At 37.8% G+C, this 7,287-nt stretch overlaps 1 pseudogene; it reads left to right on the forward strand.

Annotated features, from left to right (window-relative positions):
- The window catches only part of LOC103920208, a 38,006-nt pseudogene that overhangs the window by 15,888 nt on the left and 14,831 nt on the right, over nucleotides 1-7,287 (forward strand).

The following is a 7,287-nucleotide window of genomic DNA, read 5'->3' on the forward strand; positions in this document are numbered from 1 at the left end:
TCCTGTCGGAAAAGGACCTGCAGGTATTGGTCGACAGCCGGCTGAACATGAGCCAGCAGTGTGCCCAGGCTCTACATGAAGGCTGTTTAAAGGATGTCTCTCAGTCTTTTAAGTAGAATGAAAATTGGCTAGCACACCTAATTGTGACTGAGCTTTCTGTTTCTTGCTTTTCTTCCTTTAGTGGATTAGACTCAACTTCTGCTCCTACTCCCTCAACTTCTATTCAGACACCTGGGCCAAAGAACATGGCATTGAGTGGGTATATCACACCGCCATCCCATCGGGGTGCGGGGGGGAGGGCGAGCGAGCGGCTGTGTGGTGCTTTGTTACTGACTGGGGTTAAACCCCAACAATAGTCCACCGAAGTAAAGTATGAATAATTTGGGCTGTACATGGTTAAATCACTCAGCCATTGCTACATATTGGAGCCCTTGGTACCAAGTAGGGGAGACCCATTTTGGCCTCTACAATACTGTTTTTCTCAAGTCACCACTGAAGGAAGTAGAGAAAAAAGGAGTAGGGCTGCTGAGAATACCGTATCAGCAACCTTCAGTCCTAATGGTACACCAGTAGGGTTACCATGCGAGTTGCAAACTTCTAGCTTTTAAGACTCTATTACGGGTATATTATATGAGCTGCTCATGAATGTACTCTGTCACAGCTTGTACACAACTCAGCTTTTTGTAAGGAAGGGGACCACTGTGAGCAGATAATCATCCTAATTTGATTTCATTTATGGTTAGCATACTGTAAGATCAAAACCTTGTCTTTTCTTAAGGTTTACTTCTAATAGCTTAAAAATTAGCACAAGCGTAGTTCATCTCACTTTGTCACAGCACAGTGATGGGCATCTCATGATGCACTCACAGTAAAATGTTGTCTTTCTTCATTATATGAAGAGAAGTTACTGCGTGCTAGTTCTCTAAAAAAAAAAAGGCTGAAGTGTTTTTACCACAGGTTTATGAAAACAAACTAATTGGGTCAGAGGAACCAACATTCAAGGATTAACTGTATCTTCTAACATTAGATACGTCAAGCGTGCTCTGTTACTTTATAACTACCGAGCAGTAGATCCTCAGGAAAAAAACACGTTTATGACTTTAGATTGTTTAGTACTTTAAGGAAAATAATTTTTTAATACCTAAACAACTTTTTTGTCAATCTTCAAAAAAGAATATATCTTTCCATATTATCTAGAACTTTTAAAATATTATTTAAAAATTTAGGCAGCACAGGCATGTTATAAATATTATATATCTATGTTCATCTTGCAGACCAAAGTTTCTCTGAGCTGTTTAGAGGATTTTCTGTGTGCTGAGGATCTTAACCCTGAGGATGTCAATACAAACTACAGTGGAAGTAAGCAGTAGTTATTAATTAATTGCTCATGAGTTTATATGGATGATCATTAAGAAACTCAACTGAGGGGACGGATTAGCAACTCTTTGCTCTTTTTTCTTTACTGCAAGAGATCATGCTGTTGGGTTTATTGGTGCTTCTTTCTGCTGGGAATAAATGGCCTGCCAGTCTTAAAAAAGTAAGGTCTTTCTTACTTATCTTTATGAGCTCCTTTGGCAGAATGGGATGTCTATAGAGATTTTGTTCAGGCTTAATATATTCTGATTCAGACTAGTTCATGATGTTACATACCAAAAAGAACATCAATTATTGTTTCCAGAGTATCCCATGTGATCAGTGTGCTCTGGAAAGTCAAATCTGACCTGGTGTCCCTGATGCTCCAAGAGGAACCACATAAAATCGCACGTTCCCCAACGTAGCACTGTATAACTGCTCTTCATTCCTTCTTCATTCCTTCTTCATTCCTTCTTTCCTAACACTTCTCCCCTCAGTTTGCACAAGGGAGATTTAACTGCAATACCAATTTTTCCTGAATTGCATTTTGGGGAGCATTAACTGGCAAGATGCCCTTTTGTCAGTGTAGCATTTTATATTGCCTACAAGTAAGCTAAGGTCGTTTATGCAGCCTTGCATTGAATGCTGATCTTAAAATTGGGCTGTGGCTTTCTTTGGAAAGAGCAAACAAACAAAAAGTTTGCTTTTCTCACAGTGGACTCTCTTGCCTGAAAACACCCCTCTTTTTGTTTGTCATTTCTTAACAAGGTATTTCTTAGGTGTAAATTCAGCTATGCTTAAACTGCAACGCAATGAACATATTGGAGGGTTAGTAAGGAAATGGAGTAACCAAGCTCTGGAGTGGAATGACAAACCTATTTGATAAGCTCTCTACAGCTGTTAAATTTAACTGAAAAGGTTACAACCCACCCAGTCCAACCCTCTCACCACACTGTCTACCCTATTCCTCTCAGGGCTGGGGGGATCACTTCCCATAACACGGCATTGAGCGCCCACATCTCCGCCACTATATAACCTGCAATATCGTATCCAGGTATGAGCTGCCTTCAGCATCATATACAGGCTTCATTAAAGTCTGGTATAGTCTCTGGGTACAGCGTTTCTCTACCTCATTTGTGCTCCAAGCTCCAGTCTGAAGGGACTATGCTTATCTTAGCATAGGGCCTTCAAATCAGAACACACTTAGATCCAGATAGCATAGAGTACAGATACAGCAAGTGGCTCTCCTTGTATGCTAAAGTTTATGAGTACATATGTACTTATTTTGACATCAAAATACGCAGATGATGAAGGGCAGCTTTTATTTACCCAAACAGCTATTTTTTTCTTTAAGAGGCATCTCACCTTGGCTGCAGTAGATGCTACATGAGAAGTCTAGGAGTTGCTTGTCGCAATAAGATAGAATGTGAACCACAGGCTTGAGAAGAATACAAGACCACTAGTTGACTATTGGTTAGACTGTTTCCCGTTTGATTTTATTGTGACCAGATGAAAGCACAACCTCTTAACTTGCAGACAAATAAATTTATACTTAAAGTCATTATTGCAAGTTTCTGAACAGTACATAGTCAAAAGATGTGCAAACATACATAAGTACTAATTTTTCATTGTTCTGAGGGTTAAAGAGTATTTCTTTCTCACAGTGACCACAACCCATACAAGATGGAGTATCTACGAAGAGGATAACTAATTTGTCTTCCTCAATATTTCCAGCCTGAGCATCAGCATTCCTGAAGGCTCTTTAGTTGCTCTTGTGGGACAGGTTGGATCTGGAAAGTCATCTTTTCTTTCTGCTATTCTTGGAGAAATGGAGAAACTTGAAGGAACTGTTCAGAGAAGACTAAGATTGTCTGTCCATTGTCCCCCTGCCCTGCCCCGCTCCTCAATACCTAAATTAAGCAGAACTGCTTTTGAAAGTGCAGTTTTTCCTCCTCAGCTATTTATGGTTGTAGAAATACTGGCAAGGGTAGCTCCAGCTTCTTAAATCTTCAAAGAAAAGTAACACAGTGACACTTTGTTAACAGTGTAACAATTTTTCTTTGTTTTCAACCTAAGTGATTACAAAGCTATTTTCATTTTTTTATAATCTGTATAATTCAGTGCAAAAATCATGAGTGTTTAAGTCATATATTGAGCCTAAACATCTAACGGTTGCTGTTTTTGAACAGCTGTACAAACATGACCCACTCAGAGCAATTATAAACTGTTGTAGAAGATGATCATCTTTCTTGCAATGGCTTATGTGTAGAGAAGATACCGGATATGGAAATAGAGGGGAAAGTTGAACTTTAGGCAGAGATGGAATTAAGGTGCTGGCTCTCCTAGCGATAGGAAACCCTGTAGCTTAACTTGTCTTGTAGTTACATAGAGCATTGAAAGTCCCCACCACAGAATGGAGTTTAGGGAAGTTTTTTATAGGTTATAGATATGGAGGAAGTTAACCTCTGATGACAGACTACAGTGCTTGAGCCAATAAATATCAATGGATAAGCATGATATCAGTTAATCTGGTTGCAAGTGGATATGGCAATGTTAAAAAAGTGTCTCAGCCTTGAAAATAAGTGTTGAACAAGAATCCACTCCTGTGGAAATCTAGTACAGTATCCTGTCACTGTTGGGGGATGAAGAATATGAAGTTGAGGTGTTCCAAATCTGAGAGTGGTAATTAATGGGAAAAAGATCAGCTGTGCAGAATCTAATAAGGATATTATATAGCCAACCAGTGTATCTATAGTACCAATTTGTTGTAAAATTAATAGGTTTTCACAGGGCATGTAGCGTAATGTAAGAAAATATCTAGGAGCATTTCCAGTTATCATTCCTAACCTGTAACCTTAATTTCTAATGGCTGACAGTCATTGTTATGTGAAAATACAAACCATCAAACTGAATTTTGATATATACCTAATACAGACCCATTTTGCTGCATATAAATTTTACAACAGATGTCTGTTTGTCACTGAGATCTTTCCCTGAAAGACTTTGCTCAATGTATGTCCCAACTCTGTCAGGTTTATTCAAAGTATGTGCTCTTATAATAATTATAGACAAGCTGTTATACAGGAATATTCAACAGATTGTTTTTATTACCTGACTTAGTAAAAATTTTAACAGTTTAATAACACTCAAGTTTTGGAAGTAATTACTGGTTACTTTGAGGTAAAGCTGGAATTTCAAATGCATTTTTAAATGCTATTTTTTATGTTCAGAAAGCCCAAGTAAAAAAATTGTTTCCAATTCTGTTTAGGGTTCAGTGGCATATGTTTCTCAGCAGGCTTGGATTCAAAATGACAGTTTACAGGAAAATATTCTCTTTGGTGCAAATCTAAACAGGCCATACTGTGAACTTGTTTTAGAGTCTTGTGCTTTACTGCCAGATTTGGGACAGTTACTGAATGGAGACCAAACAGAGATTGGAGAAAGGGTGAGAATTTGAGGTGTCAGAAATGATGCAATAAGTAAATTAAGTTATGGCTTTTATGTTTTTGTATATTACCTATTTGATAATTTATACTGATAACTAATCAGTGCTCAGCCAAGTACATCTAGCCCATCTCCTTACTTAGCTTACTTACTTTGAACTTAACTTCTGTTCACACTCTGAACTCTTACTAATTTTTAAAATGGCTCTTTTCTATACAGAAGTTTGAGACAGCCCTGTCCTGTTCTCTATAGGGTTTCCTCTATACTGTAAAAATGCCTGTATGACTGTAAATAATAGTTATTTTTTTAATTTTCCAAAGTACCTTGCATTTGCCCATTTTGGAGTAGGAATTTAATCAACAGAGCCCAAACTTTGCTCTAATTACTTGAAAATCCAAATTTCTGTTTTCGTATCTACTATAAAATTTACTTTCATTACCTGAAAAAAATAACGACGAGACTGAGTGTGATACACTGGTCTTCTTTAGTATTTCATATTTAAATGTTGATTATTTTGGCTTTCTTTTCTTAGGGTGTCAATGTAAGTGGAGGGCAGAAGCCGAGAGTGAGTCTCGCTAGAGCTGTGTACAGCAATGCTGACTGGACTCTGGATGACCCCCTGTCTGCTGTAGATGTACATGTTGGGAAACATCTTTTTGAGAACTAATTGGGCCTTCAGGTCTCCTAAAAAGCAAGGTAAAGTAGAGTGGCTTCCTTTCAATTTGGGGATGAACTGCTTTGTAAAATACAACAGACAGAGTAAAAGTCCCAGTCATTCTGCAAAAGCTCATCTCTTACCAAGTGTGTTGATGAAAATTATTCTGAATAAAGAGGCTAAATGAAAAGCACAGCTGATTGTGCCAATTTGAGGCCTATTGGGTAGACATAGCACAGACCAAAAAAAAGATTGAGAGCTGGCCTGACCTGGGAGTCTGAAAGATTCATACAATATTTGCTCATTTCTTCTTTACTGGCAGTTTTTGAGGAATGCTGTGATCTGCAATAGAAGGCAGGGTGGAGCCCTTTGTGGTCACTCTTGATGCCTCACTGCAGTAAATAGGTTATAGCCAGTACAGGTTATAGAAAGAAAGGCTTCTTGTTGAACAGAGAAATTCCTAGGGGAAAGTGGAATCAGAAGGAATAGATTCTCCCATTTAAAAACTGTTCACGTGGGAAGGTAAGATAGCTTGTAAAAAATCTCTCCTCAATGTTATGATTTAGTACAGATTATTCCCGCTGGCTGATGCCTGCAAAACACAGGTATTACTATGAAATACTTACTATTATGAATACGTTACTTACTATGAAGTAAATGTCTTTCACTTTTCCTCTCTCCCTTCTCCCTTTTCTTAATTTACCTGCTCCATGGATAAGAACCTGGCAGAAGCAAGAACTCTAGTAATGGTAGACTTGTAAGCAGATTTTAATACTGAGACTATGAGATTTTAATATTGAGACTATTTTAATATTGAGACTATCAAACTACAATGTAGTATATTAAAAGCTGTAGTATCTACCTGTTCTCTTTACAACCTAATCTAAACCATTCCTGAGCAGAAGATACACATTAAGAAACAAGTAAGTACAAGTAATAGCAAGTAGCTATAAGCATAAAGTTTGACATTACAATCAGCAGTTGAAAGAGTAATGTAGTAAAGTAGGCAAAAAATAATAGTAATGATAAAGTAGACAAATAAATCAGCAAAATGCCAGGAAAATTCCATTATATCATTCCAGCTATCATAATATAATGTCTGCTTTTAATTCCTGGAAGAAAAAAGTGTTGACTCCTGTCATTAACACACAAAGAACAGCAAGCTCGGTTTTCCAGCCACGATGCAAGAATACTTTGAGATAAACACTAATGTTAATATTTGCATGCATACTAATACTTTCACTGAGCAAGAATGGAATTCCAAAGAGACTCTAGACTCATGGGGGAGATTTACCTGCTGTCACAGTTCTAGCATTTGGTCATAAATGTGTCTGCCTTGTGTAGTAGCTGTCCAAAGACTAGGTCAACTTAAGGAGTTCATAATTTAAAGTATCCCCATTCATCATTTTGTCCCCATTTTTTATTTCTAGCTTCTTGTACTGTACCTGTCTACTCATGGTATAATACTGAAAAGATTTTGTATTTTTTTCCATTATAGTGAGTTCTTCAAAAGAAGAGGGCCAACTGGGCAGGAGTCTGCAACAAAGAGAACTGCTGAAACATAAAGAATAAGTATTAAAAAAAAAAAAATTAGCCATTTCTTAACTGATGCAATGCTAGAACAACCCAAAGTGCTGAAGGCTGTGCCACTATCCTTCACTGTGTAAATATGGGTTAAGCCTGAATGCCCATTAGCAGTTGGCTGGAGAGCATTTATCTGGAGATCATCTTCTGGTTTTGCTTTATACAAAAGAAATCCAGTTAATGTGCTGTATGAGTTCAAGAGGTCCGGTTCATGGGCTGCTTCACTGTGTGAGCCAAAGCACATTAAGCAG

This window comes from Pygoscelis adeliae, unplaced genomic scaffold, assembly GCF_000699105.1.
Source record: "Pygoscelis adeliae isolate BGI_AS28 unplaced genomic scaffold, ASM69910v1 Scaffold14, whole genome shotgun sequence".
In the NCBI taxonomy this organism is placed as follows: domain Eukaryota; kingdom Metazoa; phylum Chordata; class Aves; order Sphenisciformes; family Spheniscidae; genus Pygoscelis; species Pygoscelis adeliae.